Source organism: Salvelinus fontinalis, chromosome 20 (genome assembly GCF_029448725.1).
Source record: "Salvelinus fontinalis isolate EN_2023a chromosome 20, ASM2944872v1, whole genome shotgun sequence".
In the NCBI taxonomy this organism is placed as follows: Eukaryota; Metazoa; Chordata; class Actinopteri; order Salmoniformes; family Salmonidae; genus Salvelinus; species Salvelinus fontinalis.
Genome location: NC_074684.1, coordinates 22,800,968 through 22,819,236, shown reverse-complemented (window position 1 = coordinate 22,819,236; position 18,269 = coordinate 22,800,968). Strand labels below are relative to the sequence as shown.

The following is an 18,269-nucleotide window of genomic DNA, read 5'->3' as shown; positions in this document are numbered from 1 at the left end:
ACAACAGGAAATTATTCAAACCAATGGAGACGCTCTGAATACAATACAGCAGTGTGCTGGATCTCTGTGACTTCTGGGTTCAAGGGCTGGTAGTGTGTGTGTGTGTGCGTGTGCGTGTGTGTCTGTCTGTCTGTGTCTGTGTGCGTGTGTGTGTCTGTGTGCGTGTGCGTCTGTTCATGTGTGTGTGTGCTTGCGTGTGAGAGAGAAAGAGAGAGAGGAACAAAAAGAGGGGGGATCCTGAGGCTAGATTGTGATTAGTTTGGTAGGGGGTATGGTAACTCAGCCTTCCTCCCAAGGCCTATGATATGATCAGGGGTGAGCGTGAAGACGTGGCCCCGCTCCCAGCGCCTCCACGGCTGGTGATTCATGGGAGTTTGTCCCTGGCTGAGTTATTATGCTTAGGGTCAGAGTGTGGCTCTCAGCAGACGCAGGCAAACGGTCCCTGTCTGTGTCTCTCTTTCCCTTCCAGGAAATAGACATGTTTGCATTCCTTCATCAGCCTGTCATATTACACAGGAGACGAGAGCAGGGTTACTCCGGAATTAATGACTGTGTCACTTACACTGTTGAATTAAATATACAATGAAACAAAGTTGGGACCCTGGAATAAAAAAAATAGAGATGGATGAAAGGGATCAGATTATGTGGAAAAAATCTCCTCGCTAACTCCAGCACAGCCCAGTGAGCCTATCATTGGTTATTCTACCAGGAGTAAGCAAGCAACCAAAGACTGAATGCGTAATATAGCAACTAGAATATGAACAGTAGAGAAAAGTAGGTAATTTAATTTAATGCACTTACAGTTGAAGTCGGAAGTTTACATACACCTTAGCCAAATACATTTAAACTCAGTTTTTCACAATTCCTGACATTTAATCCAGGAAAAAAATCCCTGTTTTAGGTCAGTTAGGATCACCCCTTTATTTTAAGAATGTGAAATGTCAGAATAATAGCAGAGAGAATTATTTATTTAAGCTTTTATTTATTTCATCACATTCCCAGTGGGTCAGAAGTTTACATGCATTCAATTAGTATTTGGTAGCATTGCCTTTAAATTGTTTAACTTGGGTTCAAACATTTCGGGTAACCTTCCACAAGCTTCCCACAATAAGTTGGGTGAATTTTGGCCCATTCCTCCTGACAGAGTTGGTGTAACTGAGTCAGGTTTGTAGGCCTTCTTGCTCGCAGATGCTTTTTTCAGTTCTGCCCACAAATTTTCTATGGGATTGAGGTCAGGGCTTTGTGATGGCCACTCCAATACCTTGACTTTATTGTCCTTTTGCCACAACTTTGGAAGTATGCTTGGGGTCATTGTCCATTTGGAAGACTCATTTGCGACCAAAGTTTAACTTCCTGACTGATGTCTTGAGATGTTGCTTCAATATACCCACATCATTTTCCTACCTGGTGATGCCATCTATTTTGTGAAGTGCACCAGTCCCTCCTGCAGCAAAGCACACCCACAACATGATGCTGCCACCCCCGTGCTTCACGGTTGGGATGGTGTTCTTCGGGTTGCAAGCGTCTCCCTTTTTCCTCCACACATAACGATGGTCATTCTGGCCAAACAGTTCTATTTTTGCTTCATCAGACCCGAGGACATTTCTCCAAAAAGTACGATCTTTGTCCCCATGTGCAGTTGCAAACCGTAGTCTGACTTTTTTTATGGCGGTTTTGGAGCAGTGGCTACTTCCTTGCTGAGCGGCCTTTCAGGTTACGTCGATATAGGACTCGTTTTACTGTGGATATAGATACTTTTGTTGCTGTTTCCTCCAGCATCTTCACAAGGTCCTTTGCTGTTGTTCTGGGATTGATTTGCACTTTTCGCACCAAAGTACATTCATTTCTAGGAGACAGAACGTGTCTCCATCCTGAGCGGTATGACGTCTGCGTTGTCCTATGGTGTTTATACTTGTGTACTATTGTTTGTACAGATGAACGTGGTACCTTCAGACGTTTGGAAATTGCTCCCAAGGATGAACCAGACTTGTGGAGGTCTGCAATTTCTTTCGATTTTCCCATGATTTTAAGCAAAGAAGCACTGAGTTTGAAGGTAGGCCTTGAAATGCATCCACAGGTACACCTCCAATTGACTCAAATTATGTCAATTAGCCTATCAGAAGCTTCTAAAGCCATGACATAATTTTCCAAGCTGTTTAATGGCACAGTCAACTTAGTGTATGTAAACTTCTGACCCACTGGAATTGTGATAGAGTGAATAATAAGTGAAATAATCTGTCTGTAAACAATTGTTGGAAAAATGTCTTGTGCCATGCACAAAGTAGATGTCCTAACCGACTTGCCAAAACTATTGTTAACTAGAAATGTGTGGAGTGGTTAAAAAACGAGTTTTAATGACTCCAACCTAAGTGTATGTAAACTTCTGACTTCAACTGTAATAAACATGTGGAATTTACCCAAATACTGTATCTGAGTGGTAAGTATGCAGGAGGAGAGAGTCTCACTGAGGGCATCAAGCATCCATAAATCATACTTGCCCATGTTTAGTTAGCGATTGAAATCTGACACAAGAAGTGTCGAGGTAGCAATTTTGCAATGCAAATTTTGCCATGCTCATCTCTGTCCAGCCTGTCACCGCAGTGATGGAATCACTTTAACTATACACATTGTCCCAGCTCAAGCTGTTTGGCAGATTAGGGAGTTTCAAGGAGATTAGATTCAAGTAAAACAATTATGTAATGTCCCATATGACATTAAGAGTAAACAATTGCAGTGATAATAGGCCTACTTCTTGGAAAAAGCTTTCCCTCCTCAGCAAATCCATCTGTTCAACAATTTTTTATATAATGGCATATTTAAGCAATAAGGCCCGAGGAGATGTGGTATATGGCCAATATACCATGGCTAAGTGCACAACGCAACGCGGAGTATCTGGATACAGCCCTTAGCCATGGTATATTGACCATATACTGTAACACAAACCCTCAAATTGTCTTATTGCTATTATAAACTGGTTACCAACATAATTAGACCAGTAAATACAAATGTTTTTTTCATACCCATGGTATATGGTCTGATATACCACAGCATTCAGTCAATCATCATTCAGGGCTTGAACCACCCAGTTTATAATGAGGTTTATATACCAAGGTTCTACTATTGCTAATTCACCATGAATATGGATTAATCAGTAGTTGCATGCAGCAGAAATTGATTAAGAATAATTTAATTGATATCCACTGATGCCAACAGTAAACACCCAACATCCAATTTGTGTTTTGCCTTTATGGCCCCTTTTACAACAACATTTGTCACAAAGGTCTTTACAGTAACTCGGCCTAGAGCCCAAAAGGGCAAGCAAGCAGAAGCACAGTGGCAAGGAACAACTCCATTAAGTTCTGTCACTCCCTCCCTCATGGTTGGGCTAGCTTTGTCCATGTCCCTGTTTGCAAAGTGTTTTCGCCATCAGTGTCCTGTAAAATGTAATCCGATTTGTGCTCCATTCAGGCACATTTCCCCGGCGGCCAGTCACTGTGCTTGCTGTCATCTCCTGCGGTAAATGAGTTTGTGCTGCTGGCGCTGTTGGTGATGTGTGTGAACGTATCGTTATCGCCCGTGACATCAGCGCTCTCATTTCCCCCTCGTTATCCAGGAGCCCCTGCTGGAGTGGAAATCTGAATAATGACAGACACTGTTGGAGGTATGTGTGTGTGTGTGTGTGTGTGTGTGTGTGTGTGTGTGTGTGTGTGTGTGTGTGTGTGTGTGTGTTTCTTGGCGTCTGGGCCACTTGATAATATGGCGATAATATGAAAAAACCCAAATAAAAAATATGAAATCCACATAGACATACAGCATGATTGAAGGATGTCTAAGTCAGAGAAAAAATGTGTTATTCATACACAGGACGTGAGCACAGAGGTCATGTTTGAATTATATTATATATGACAGCTAACTAATCACATACTCTACATGACAGATACTTGGTATGCTATTTGTAGACATGGAGGTGTTTTGTCAGTGAGTGGCTCTGGACTTAGTTAGATTTTTTAAACATTTATTTCACCTTTATTTAAACAGATAGGCTAGTTGAGAACAAGTTCTCATTTGCAACTGCGACCTGGCCAAGATAAAGCATAGCAATTCGACACATACAACAACACAGAGTTACACATAGAATAAAGAAAACATACAGTCAATAATACAGTAGAAAAATAAGTCTATATACAATGTGAGCAAATGAGGTGAGATAAGGCAAAAAAAAGGCTATGGTGGCGAGGTAAATAAAATATAGCAAGTAAAACACTGGAATGGTAGATGGCAGTGGAAGAATGTGCAAAGTAGAAATATAAATAATGGGGTGCAAAGGAGCAAAATAAATAAATACAGTTGGGGAAGGGGTAGTTGTTTGGGCTAAATTATAGATGGGCTATGTACAGGTGCAGTAATCTGTGAGCTGCTCTGACAGCTGGTGCTTAAATCTAGTGAGGGAGCTAAGTGTTTCCAGCTTCAGAGATGTATGCAGTTCATTCCAGTCATTGGCAGCAGAGAACTGTAAGGATAGACGACCAAAGGAGGAATTTTCTATGGGGAAGACCAGTGAAATATACCTGCTGGAGCGCGTGCTACGAGTGGGTGCTGCTATGGTGACCAGTGAGCTGAGATAAGGCGGGGCTTTACCTAGCAGAGACTTGTAGATAACCTGTGGCCAGTGGGTTTGGCGCCAAGTATGAAGCGAGGGCCAACCAACGAGAGCATACAGGTCACAATGGTGGGTAGTGTATGGGGCTTTGGTGACAAAACGGATGGCACTGTGATAGACTGCATCCAGTTTGTTGAGTAGAGTGTTGGAGGTTATTTTATAGATGACATCACCGAAGTCGAGGATGCTTTGTTGCGATATAGGAAGCCGATTCTAGATTTAATTTTGGATTGAAGATGCTTAATGTGAGTCTGGAAGGAGAGTTTACAGTCTAACCAGAAACCTAGGTATTTGGAGTTGTCCACGTATTCTAAGTCAGAGCCGTCCAGAGTAGTGATGCTGGACGGGCGAGCAGGTGCAGGCAGTGATCGGTTGAATAGCATGCATTTAGTTTTACTTGCGTTTAAGAGCAGTTGGAGGCCACGGAAGGAGAGTTGTATGGCATTGAAGCTCGTCTGGAGGTTAGTTAACACAGTGTCCGAAGAGGGGCCAGAAGTATACAGAATGGTGTCGCCTGTGTAGAGGTGTATCAGAGAATCACCAGCAGCAAGAGCAACATCATTGATGTATACAGAGAAGAGAGTCGGCCCGAGGATTGAACCCTGTGGCACCCCCATAGAGACTGCCAGAGGTCCGGACAACAGGCCCTCCGATTTGACACAATGAACTCTATCAGAGAAGTAGTTGGTAAACCAGGCGAGGCAATAATTTTAGAAACCAAGGCTGTCGAGTCTGCCAATAAGAATGTGGTGATTGACAGAGTCGAAAGCCTTAGCCAGGTCGATGAATATGGCTGCGCAGTAGTCTCTTATCGAGGGCGGTTATGATATTGTTTAGGACCTTGAGCGTGGCTGAGGTGCACCCATGACCAGCTCTGAAACCAGATTGCACAGCGGAGAAGGTACGGTGGGATTCGAAATGGTCGGTAATCTGTTTGTTAACTTGGCTTTCGAAGAGCTTAGAAAGACAGGGTAGGATAGATATACTGTAGGTCTGTAGCAGTTTGGGTCTAGAGCAGGGGTGTCAAACATACGGCCCGCGGGCCGGAACCGGCCCCCAAGGAGGTTCGATCAGGCCCGCAGGATAATTTGAAAGTGGAAAAAATGCATAAAAGACATGGAATTAATATTTTTAATTCGCTGCAATTCATGGATTATCCGCTAAGGGGCGCACTCTTTCCATCAGAGTAGAAGACAAGCCGCATCACTGAGACAGACTGAAAACAGCAGACGGTATCAATGCGCCATCTGCTGCTTGTTACGACGTTGTTAATACCTTGGTCTCTACCTCTCCGCTACACCCTCATTAGCCAAAATGTCGTTATCCAAACGGAGAAAAGTAGATAAGGAGTGTAGAATTTTCAAAGAAAAATGGACCACGTCCTATTTATTTACAGAGATGCACGGAAAACCTTCGTGCTTGGTGTGTTTGCAACAAGTTTCGGCATTGAAGGAATATAATATTCGACGCCACTACGAGACTCATCACAGCGAAAAATATGACGGCTTGCAAGGACAACTGAGAAGAGATAAGATTAACGAATTGCTGGCGGGTCTGAGGAAACAGCAGTCAACTTTCATCCAGAGCCGAGAAGTCAGTGAAGCAGCGGTAAAAGCCAGCTACCTAATTGCTAGCGAAATAGCATTAGCATCGAAGCCGTATTCCGACGGTGACTTTGTTAACCTGTCTAGGATCAGCGTGGCGCTAGCGGCACACCCCCCCCCCCCCCACTGAAAAACCAGTGCCGCGAAATTCAAAAAATTTTTTTTTTTAAGATATTTAACTTTCACACATTAAAGTCCAATACAGCTAATGAAAGACACAGATCTTGTGAATCCAGTCAACATGTCCGATTTTTTAAATGTTTTACAGGGAAGACACAATATGTAAAGATGTACATCTATTACCTAAAAACACATTAGCATAATCCACCATCTTTTATTTGTCCACCAACACCAGTAGCCATCACCAATTCGGCTAAACTAAGATATTTATAGCCCCTAACCAACAAAAAAACTCATTAGATGACAGTCTGATAACATATTTATGGTATGGGATAGGTTTTGTTAGAAAAAAGTGCATATTTCAGGTAGATGGCATAGTTTACAATTGCACCCACCGTCACAAATGGAATAGAAAAACTACTTAGAGCAACGTGTTTACCTACTTACTAATCATCAAACATTTCGTAAAAATACACAGCATACACGAATCGAAAGACACAGATCCTGTGAATACAGACAATATTTCAGATTTTCTAAGTGTCTTACAGCGAAAACACAATAAATCGTTATATTAGCATAGCACATAGCACATAGCAGCCCAGCATTGATTCTAGCCAAAGTGAGCGATAAAAGTCAACATCGCCAAAAGATATTAATTTTTTCACTAACCTTCTCAGAATTCTTCCGATGACACTCCTGTAACATCATATTACACATTCCATATAGAGTTTGATCGCAAATGTTTATATTTAGCCACCAAAATCATGGTTAGACAATGTGAAATGTAGACAAGCTGGTCAGAAAAAGTCCTTGCGCCACTTAGACAGTGATCTACTCTTATACATAAATACTCATAAACGTGACTAAAAAATATAGGGTGGACAGGGATTGATAGACAATTTAATTCTTAATACAATTGCGGAATTACATTTTTTAATTTATCCTTACTTTTCAATACAGTTTGCGCCAAGCGAAGCTACGTCAAAAAACATGGCGTCCTAAGCCACTAAAATGTTTAGACAGAAACACGATTTATCATAATAAAAATGTCCTACCTTGAGCTGTTCTTCCATCAGTATCTTGGGCAAAGGATCCTTTCTTGGGAGCAATCGTCTTTTGGTGGAAAGCTGTCCTCTTGCCATGTGGAAATGCCAACTGCGTTCGGGATGAACTGAAAAGCGTGCCCAACTATTCACATCGTTGCAAAAATAAATGTCCCAAAATCGCACTAAACGGATATAAATTGCTATAAAACGCTTTAAATTAACTACCTTATGATGTTTTTAACTCCTATAACGAGTGAAAAGATGACCGGAGAAATATAACAGGCTAAACTAACGCTTGGAACAGGAGCGGGTCGGTGTCCAGCACGCGCGTTACGCACCAAGGAAAGACTTGCTAGCTACAGGGTTTTTTGATTTATAGGGCCTGTGAACGCGCAATCAACCCCATTGGAATCGTCATCACGTAAAGGCATCCAGGGGAAGACGTAAGAAGTGTCCGTATAGTCATAGCAATATCAGTGCCGTTTTAACTGACTTCAGAACAGTGGCCAACATTTCTGAAATCTGAATCCATGTCAGGGAAATTGCTGTAGAATGGGCTCTGTTCCACTTAGAGACAAAATTTCAACTCCTATAGAAACTATAGACTGTTTTCTATCCAATAATAATAATAATATGCATATTGTACGATCAAGGATTTTGTGGGAAGCCGTTTCAAAAATTACCCAATTAGCATAAATAGTCTAAACAGCGCCCCCATCCCCAACAGGTTAAACGATGCATGATGAAGGCGGCTGAACTTGTAAGTCCCGAGAAGCGACAAGCTTTTGCCAATATTAGCCTGACGAGGAATACTATAGCAGAGAGGATTTCGGAACTATCGGCAGATTTAGACAGTCAATTGAAACAGAGAGTCAAGTCATTTATTGCATTTTCCGTGGCAATTGACGAGAGCACTGACATCACAGACGTGGCCCAACTGGCCATATTTATTATTTATTCGCTCACAAACAAGCACTTAAATGACATTCTGAAAGTGACAGCTAGTCAGGACATGACACCTGGTGTTGATGCACTTGTACAGGCCAAAAGATGCCAAGTTTCAGGAACAAATACAAGTCCAGACTAGACTAACACCTTTAAAATGCTGCCTTAGATACTGTTTGCATTGAAAGAATACAGCTCTGTGAAGATGAATCCTTACTGTGGTGATTTAAAAAATGTGCACTTTAATGTTAGTCAGCAGCTTCAAAACAAAAGTTGTGTGATGGAATTCTACTGTTCATACAACTCCATAAATTTTCAGTATGTATTGTATGTGTATGTATGTTTCATGTATGAAGTTTACAGATTTACAGGACAGGCGAACACTTTCTTCATTACACATTTAAAATCACTCTCCTTAGTTTGTAAGGTGTACGCAGGGATTACATTTAGATTTTATATGCGTATGTGTAAGTGGTTTAAAAACTCCTTTCTTTAAATTTCAATATTTTCCTAATGTTCTTGTGCTTCTTTACACCAAAACAAAGGAAAGACATGATATTTTGGTTATTTATAGCAGAGTATGGTATAATTTTAATGGTCCGGCCCACTTGACATCTCCCTAGGCCGTATGTGGCCCACGATGCGAAATGAGTTTGACACCCCTGGTCTAGAGTGTCACCCCCTTTTCAAGAGGGGGATGACCGCGGCAGCTTTCCAACCTTTGGGAATCTCAGACGATACGAAAGAGAGGTTGAACAGGCTAGTAATAGGGGTTGCAACAATTTCGGCAGATAATTTTAGAAAGAGAGGGTACAGATTGTCTAGCCCGGTTGATTTGTAGGGGTCCAGATTTTGCAGCTCTTTCAGAACATCAGCTATCTGGACTTGGGTGAAGGAGAAATGGTGGGGGCTTTGGCGGGTTGCTGTGGAGGGTGCCGGGCAGTTGACCGGGGTAGGGGTAGCCAGGTGGAAAGCATAGCCAGCCGTAGAGAAATGCTTATTGAAATTCTCAATTATAGTGGATTTATCGGTGGTGACAGTGTTTCCTAGCCTCAGAGCAGTTGGCAGCTGGGAGGAGGTGCTCTTATTCTCCATGGACTTTACAGTGTCCCAAATTTTTTTTGAGTTAGTACTACAGGATGCAAATTTCTGTTTGAAAAAGTTAGCCCTAGCTTTCCTAACTGCCTGTGTATATTTATTCCTAACTTCCCTGAAAAGTTGCATATCACGGGGGCTATTCGATGCTAATGCAGAACAACACAGGATGTTTTGTGCTGGTCAAGGGCAGACAGGTCTGGAGTGAACCAAGGACTATATCTATTCCTAGTTCTAAAATTTTTTAATGGGGCATGCTTATTTAAGATGTTGAGGAAGGCACTTTTAAAGAATAGCCAGGCATCATCTACTGACGGGATGAGGTCAATGTCATTCAATGATACCCCGGCCAGGTCGATTAGAAGAGCCTGCTCGCAGAAGTGTTTTAGGGAGCGTTTGACAGCGATGAGGGGTGGTCGTTTGGTGGCAGACCCATTACGGATGCAGGCAATGAGGCAGCGATCGCTGAGATCTTGATTGAAAACAGCAGAGGTGTATTTGGAGGACGAGTTAGTTAGGATGATATCTATGAGGTTGCCCGTGTTTTCGAATTTGGAGTTGTACCTGGTAGGTTCATTGATAATTTGTGTGAGATTGAGGGCATCAAGCTTAGATTATAGGATGGCCGGGGTGTTAAGCATGTCCCAGTTTAGGTCACCTAGTAGCACGAGCTCAGAAGATTGATTGGGGGCAATCAATTCACATATGGTATCGAGGACACAGCTGGGGGCAGCGGGAGGTCTACAGCAAGCGGCAACAGTGAGAGACTTGTTTCTGGAAAGGTGAATTTTTAGAAGTAGAAGCTCGAATTGTTTGGGTATAGACTTGGATAGTAACACAGAACTCTGCAGGCTATCTTTGCAGTAGATTGCAACACCGCCCCCTTTGGCAGTTCTATCTTGTCGGAAAATGTAATAGTTAGCGATGGAGATTTCAGGGTTTTTGGTGGTTTTCCTAAGCCAGGTTTCAGACACAGCTACGACATCCGGGTTGTCAGAGTGTGCTAAAGCAGTGAGTAAAACAAACTTAGGGAGTAGGCTTCTAATGTTAACATGCATGAAACCAAGGATTTTACGGTTACAGAAGTCAACAAATGAGATCACCTGGGGAGTGGGTGTGGAGCTAGGCACTGCAGGACCTGGATTAACCTCTACATCACCAGACGAACAGAGGAGAAGTAGGATAAGGGTACGGCTAAATGCTATACGAACTGGCCGTCTAGCACGTTCGGAACAGAGAGTAAAAGGAGCAGGTTTCTGGGCACGATAGCATAGATTCAAGGCATAGTGTACAGACAAAGGTAAGGTAGGATGTGAACATATTGGAGGTAAACCTAGGCATTGAGTAATAATGAGAGAGATATAGTCTCTAGAGACGTTTAAACCAGGTGTCATCGCATATGTAGGAGGTGGAACAACATGGTTGGTTAAGGCATATTGAGCAGGGCTAGAGGCTCTACAGTGAAATAAGACAGTAATCACTAACCAGGACAGTAATGGACGAGGCATATTGATATTAGAGAGAGCCATGCGTAGCCAAGTGAACATATGGGTCCAGTGAGTGGTTGGGCTGACTGGGGACACGGCGATTCAGACAGTTAGCAGGCCGATGCTAATAAGCTAACAGTTAGTAGGCCGGGGCTAAACAAGCTAGCAGTTAGCAGACCGGGGCTGGCAAGCTAGCAGTTAGTAGACCGGGTTAGCAATACAAATCAGGTGTCAGCTATGTATTGTAGGGATTATTCTTTGCACCTTTGGGCACACAGAACAAACCCACACCATGGACCTCTGGCACCTCAACCTCCTGTTGAGAATGTCAGTGATGCGACCTAGCTTTATCTGTAGCTAAAGCTAGCCTACATCTTTGTGGATTTAAATAAAAATGGGCCTACAGTATAGATATCGCCTCAAAATTCTCTGACATCATAGGCCTCATTTCAAAGTAATTAAAGAGATGGTTTAACAGATATTCTTTATCACTTCTGTGATACGTGGAAAATAGATAGCCTACCTACGCTCAGTTATCTTCGTTTTATTCTTTAACCCGGCAAAGTAATTTAAATGGTTGACGTTTGCAGGTTATCTATCACTGAACAAAGACCTGACCTTTCTATTTTGCTGTTTTCCAAGTTTTACTTCTACTTTACTTTACACACTACTGGTATTCCCTTGTCATGTATGCTCTACATTCAGATTCTTTATAGCGACTGCAGATTTTTAGGAACAGCAAACCTCTGACTTAATTTTTGATCAAAACAAAGAATATGTGCAAACAAACAAATATCTCCCAAATCGGCCGATTTTTGTTGTTGTTGTTGCTGTGTTTAAAATTACCCACAACTGTTTCAAAGGCTGTCAATGTGACTAATGCTTAGAGCTTAGTAAGTAGGAGCAAAGAATTACAGCCAAGCAGGCGTTGACTCTATTGTCACTGATGTCACCGGGCTGGTAGCTCAAAACTGGTCCTGGCTTGGAATCCACACGGTCATGTTGTGACTCCAACGCTTTCGTTTTAGACCGTGGTTAACAGGTCACGCTCTGCCCTGCAAACTTAATAGCTCTCGTTTCTCCTTCTCTCCAGACTCCACTGCTGCCCTTTAATCATCACATTACGGAAAACATCCCCCCTACCTACCCCTTACGCTGTGTGAGGACACCATCAGCCAGCCTTGCTGTTTTCCTGCTTCATCTGAATCAAGGAAACAATGAGGCTTTATGAGATTTCCCCTGCTACCTGGACAGAATCCTATTGGGTTTCAGTGCAGGGGATGAGTACTGGGTTGAGTGGCGCTCTCTCTATTGTAAACACCAAAACGCTACACCGTTATCTACTGTAGATGAAAGGCAAACCGTGAGTAATTTTTTATGTTGATTGTGCCATGGTCGTTTATTTTTCTGAGTCATTGGGAGACATGTTAACTTGAAGAAGTCAGCGACAAAAGAGCTGTGTGTTTTGTCAAATAAGGTAGAATGTCACCTTTCTCCTGTGCTTCCTGTTTTTCTTGAGGAGCTGTCATTTACTGCTTGATGAAATTCACGTGTCCTTCGAGGGTACAGTACTGTACGTATTCCCATGATCCAGTCTTTTATTTCCATGTTCTAGTCTTTTCAGTTATTCAGTGGTGGAGTACCTGAGGGCAGACCAGAGGGTCTCTGAATGTACCAGTACGGAGATAAAGCATGTGCATAAGTTTTTCCATTGGAAACGTCAAAGAAAGGACTCCATATTGTAGAGAATACGTACAGGAGTGGAGACTTCATAAGGATAATCTTGACCATGCTCCCTGAAAGGATTGTTTATTTTAGTGTCTCTGGTTTTCCTATCAAACATGACTGAGCTGACTTAAACTTGTCTATGAATGTGTCAGTGTCGTATTGAACGAGCAGATGTGTTTTCTTAACCTGAATATGAAACTTATCATATGAATCTCGGGGTCAATACATTCACAGGACACAAAGGAAGGACTTTCAAAATAAAATAATAAACAATAAAAATATATTTATATATTTAAAATAAGATATAAATATTTACAAAAGAAAGTTACAAAAATGAATACCGAAAAAATGGATGGACTTTCAAGATTAAATTAATTTTTTAAGCTAAGTTTCTGAGTTATATCAGAATTCTACTACCCTCTAAGGTGTACCAGATAGCATATATGATCCTGAAGGCTGCCAACTCCCCCAGGCCAGGTAACTGGGCGCTGGAGCGTTCTCTGGACGGGGTGACCTTTACCCCCTTGGCAGTACTACGCCATCACGGACACCAAGTGCCTCACCCGCTTCAACATTCTGCCATGCACCGGACCGCCATCTTACACCCGCGACGATGAGGTCATCTGCACCTCTTTCTATTCCAAAATCCAACCCCTGGAGAATGGAGGGGTCAAGGGTCAGCATATAGCATCACTGAAAAGGCATAGGGGTCAGCAGTGGCGTAACAGCTACTTTTATTTATCCTTTATTTAACTAGGCAAGTCAGTTAAGAACAAATTCTTATTTACAATGACAGCCTATCCCGGCCAAATCCTTACCCGGACGACGCTGGGCTAATTGTGCGCTGCCCTATGGGACTCCCAATCAAGGTCGATTGTGATACAGCCCGGAATCGAACAAGGGTCTGTAGTGACGCCTCTAGATGCAATGCCTTAGACCGCTGCGCTACTCGGGAGCTACAGGGACTCATTTTTAAAGTAGATATGATTATGTTTGTTGAACACTTAAAATTGCAATCCAATTTCAATTCAATTGTACAACATAAAACTTTGATTCCATTTAACTGTAGTATATTAGATTCAACCATGGGCCACATGAAATAAGACCACCAGAGCATTTATTCACTCGCTTCAATGGACATGTATGGAAGCCATTTGCTGCTAACATTTGATTGCCAGCTACATTAGTATTTAAGTGCTGTGGTGGTTTAATTAAATTACATCAGTCAGCTTTGAAGTCACTCACCAGCTTCTCACAATGAAATGTACATTTCGTCATTTAAGTTGTGATCAACACAGCTGCCTTAACATTATACATCTTGTTTACAAGTTAGACATACAGTCTAGGCACATGGCACGTTTTATTTCCTGGTGTGCTGGTTTCCATATTTGTTTTCATTGAGGATTTGGATAAGGAAAGCCTACCTCACACAAATAAGAACACACAAATGCATACACACACATCAACACACGCTCACTCCACAAACAGCAACATTGCCTTGATCAGCTGTGTATCGGAGCAACTCCTTTTAATTGTGAGAACTGATCGCACAGTCTGCTCTCACTGACAGTAATGAAGCAATACAGTCCATAGCCACCAACCCCCCCCCCCCCCTAACCCCCACCGCCACCCCCAGCTCTGCTCAGACAATCAAGAGCTCCTGTCAGCCGGCTCCTTTTAGATAGTGACAGAAAGTGTAAAGCGTGATCACAGCGAAATCCTAATGAGTCGTAGGCGGGTGTCAAAGCATCGCAGATCTTATATTGAAATGTCACTCTCTCCGACATCTTCAAAAACAACCAAGCTAACCACACAGCCTTAATTAGCAACCAGACACGGTTAACCCTTCATAGCTGCAACCAAATCACTTTTTTTCTTACTAGGTCCATTAATAATGCATTTAATTCTTACCACAGCAATGGAGTGCTGTAAATGTTGTTATGGGGCTGTTTTATGGATTTGCTGAGTAGAGATTGAATTCAGTATTTGTTAAATATGTGTAGGAAAAGCTTGAATAGAGGTCACTAAAGATCTCCCATTTCCTGTATAACTTACGAAGTGCCGATGACTCCTCCCCGACCTTACTGAACTTCACCTCTGCACGCTACATCCGCCTACAGTTCCAGCGAATCAGAACCCTCAATGCCAACCTCATGTCCCTGGCCTTAAACGATCCCCGCGATGTCGACCCAATCGTGACCAGGCGGGTAAAAAAGAAGCAATGTGTTGATGACCACGCATCACGATCACTTTCATATAGCATCATGTATTCCATCTGTGAGCCGCTACTGTATTCCTTTCTACCCAGCACCATTGGTGAAATGGCCATGGCGGCATGTTGATTACATTGCGCTCACCAGACAGATGGGTCTTAATTAAAAATGGCTATAATTAAGAAATCTGTTCCTTTCTGAGCAACATCCACCTCATCATGTGTTGACTTTGGCCTACACAATCAGTCACCCAGTGAGCTCCTGTGTGACACATAATTACCGGACAGATTGCAGGGCTTACATTGAGCGAGGAATTTATCATTTACAAAATACTGTTCAATTTAGTCATACCAAAGGGACATAAATTATGAAATTGTTGATGAAATTATCTCTCACTCTCAGAAATAAACACTGAATACCAATGAGTGTCTTTGAATAAACTAGGCTGTGCTGTAGCTTTGTAGAAGTAGCCAGTATATGATAGAAATATTCATGCCAGTGATCTCCATTTTTCTCAACTAGTTTCCTTTTTGTTTGTATTTCCAGTATTACTACTCTATCAATGACATTTCAGTTGGAGGGATGTGTAACTGCTACGATCATGCTAAAGCCTGTCCCCTGAACAACTAGACCAAGGTATGTCAGTCAACTTACATTCTCTATGGCACCTTCTCTAAATTGAAATCATACAGTGAGCTAGATTTTCTCTCCTTGGGCACAGTTCATGTACCGTTTGATAGTAATATCAAAGGGAAACACAATACTTTTTAACGTGCAGCCCTCATGTGAAGTGTGCTCCAGTTGTCTCTTGGGTGAAAATATCTGAGTCTTTCCTTCAGTGACGATGACACTGTAACATGGCTTCATTTGATCCACTGTCAGAAATTCAGTTGTGAGTGTGAACACAACACGTGTGGGGAGAGCTGTGACCGCTGTTGCCCCCGCTACAAGCAAAAACCCTGGATGGCTGGGACCTTCCTAACTCATCACGCCTGTGAGAGTAAGACCACACAGTGATTAACTTAAGCATTAAGACCCGAGGGGGTGTGGTATATGGCCAATATACCACAGCTAAGGGCATGGCTGTTCTCGATACAGGCCTTAGTTGTGGTATATTGGCGTGCCTTATTGTATATTGGCGTGCCTTACTGAGGTGCCTTATTGCTATTATAAACAGGTTTCCAACCTAATTAGAGCAGTAAAAATACATTTTTTTCACAGCCGTGGTATATGCCAGACCTGTGCTGATGGCTACTACAGAACCACTGGGGTATGTACTGGTATTGTTGATCCCAGTTGACTAGGATCCAAGCAATGACTGAAGCGCATATTAGTGAATACTAAATAGCGATCCCACTTTGTATCTATAGCTTTGTATCGTGACTAGGGTTGAAAGTTTTTCCTGGCCTGAGTCTCCTGCTCCCCTGTTCCCTCCAGGTGAGTCCAGATAGCTTAGACCCGTGTCAGTCCTGCTCCTGTGACCCAGCAGGCTCCCCAGCATGTGTCCCAGAACAGTCCCAGGCTGAAGGAGGTATGCTACTACTTAACCACCCAGAACAGTTCTCCTCTCTACGGTGATCTAGCTGCCATATGTTTATTGCTGAAGCCTCTCCCCCTGTCTGGTCCCACAGACCTCACGGCTGGATCCTGCCACTGTAAGCAGGGTTATGGGGGACAACAGTGTGACAGGTGTGCTTTCGGCTACAGTGGCTACCCCAACTGTGTCCGCTGTAACTGCAGTCTAGATGGAAGCCTAAAAAAGGACCCCTGCCATCTGCCCTGTGTCTGCAAGGTAGGCCACTCTCTCCTCCTCCACCCCCATCTCTCTGGCCTTTTCTCATTAGGGCAAAAGTCCATCCTCCACCCTCTCTCCTCTGTCTTCACTCCTCTGTTACCCGGAAACCGATGAGTGGTCGAGGAAATGTCAATTTGTTGGTAGGCGAACGGAACAGTGTCTTCCCTTCCTCGATAGCCACCTTTCATCGAGGATAGTCTTCCGTATCCTACTTGAGTCCCTCGCGGAAGAGTTCAAAAATCTGCCACACCCCTTTTGAATCAGCTTTTGTTTTGTCTGAGGGAAAAGCATGCACATGTTTAAAAACAATAATCCTCCCTTCTTCCTATCCTCCCACACCACCAGAACCAATCCATTCAGTGTCAGGGGTGAACAAATCAGCGCGATGCTTTATGCCTTCGTAGGGCCAACAGCTCCGAGTCCCCTCAAGTTCTTCTCACTAATTGCTCCAGCATAGAATTTGACTTATCATTTTGTGTTCAAGTTGGCCGTCTACTTCCTCCACTGCTATTGTGCACACTCATGTCATACACATGTCATACCCTGGGCAAGTTTCACTCTTTCACTAGCCAATTATACCATCTCACCGCAGGGATGTCAAGGAGCACTGGTGAACTTTGCTCTCTATTGGTCTAATTATTGAGCTGGGGGGAGGATGTGCAGTCAAATATTGCATTTCGTTGTGTCTCCAGCTGAGTCAGATGCTACTGAAACTTTTCTCCCACTTAATGAGAGAGAGAGAGAAAGAGAGAGAGAGAGAGAGAGAGAGACAGAGAGAGAGAGGGAGAGACAGAACTCTGGAGTGAGTGTCAAAGCTGACATCACCAGGGGGTGTAGCCTACTCCCAAACGTGCACGTTGCTCATCACCCCAGAGCATCTGCACAACCACTCCCACCTGAGGAAGCAGACAGTAGGGATGTTTGCCAAGTCTCTAAAGGACTTGGTAGACAAACACCCCATGCCGCACTGGACAGAGGACCACCCAGAGACCCCTACCAGACCATTGCACCACCAAAGACCCACAGGCCCCCTCAAGGCCCCACCCAGCCTACAACCCCAGACCACCACCTCTACCAGACCAGAGAGGAAGCCCCCCCAGCCCGACCTGGCCCCCCTCCACTCCACAGGGCCCAACAGCAGAACCAGCACAGCTACGCAGAGGTCGTCAAAGGACAGGAGATCCCTGTAGGATTGAGTGAGATTAAACAGCTCCTCCAATAAATCTGCACTAAACACGCACACACACACACACACACGGACCCATGCATGCACACACACACACCTATTGTACTAAAAGTTTACTTGTTCAATGGGGAATATATATATATACAGTATATATATATATATATATAGAGAGAGAGAACATCATTTATTTTGCTGTTATCCTTTTTATCTCACTCTTAACAACTTAATAGTTAGTAGTTACTGTATTTCTGACTCTGCTATTCTTTCTTTTTGCAACATGAAATCACTATCAGTTAGCGTGTAACATTCAGGGCCTAAACTCATCAACCTTTAGACTGAAGAGTTTAGCACTGGAGTTCAACAAAAATCTTAAGGATGTTGATGTCATCA

General features: G+C 43.1%; 1 pseudogene; it reads left to right on the top strand.

The window, feature by feature from the left end:
* LOC129817121 (laminin subunit alpha-2-like) overlaps positions 1–18,269 on the top strand; it is a 191,211-nt pseudogene that overhangs the window by 29,590 nt on the left and 143,352 nt on the right.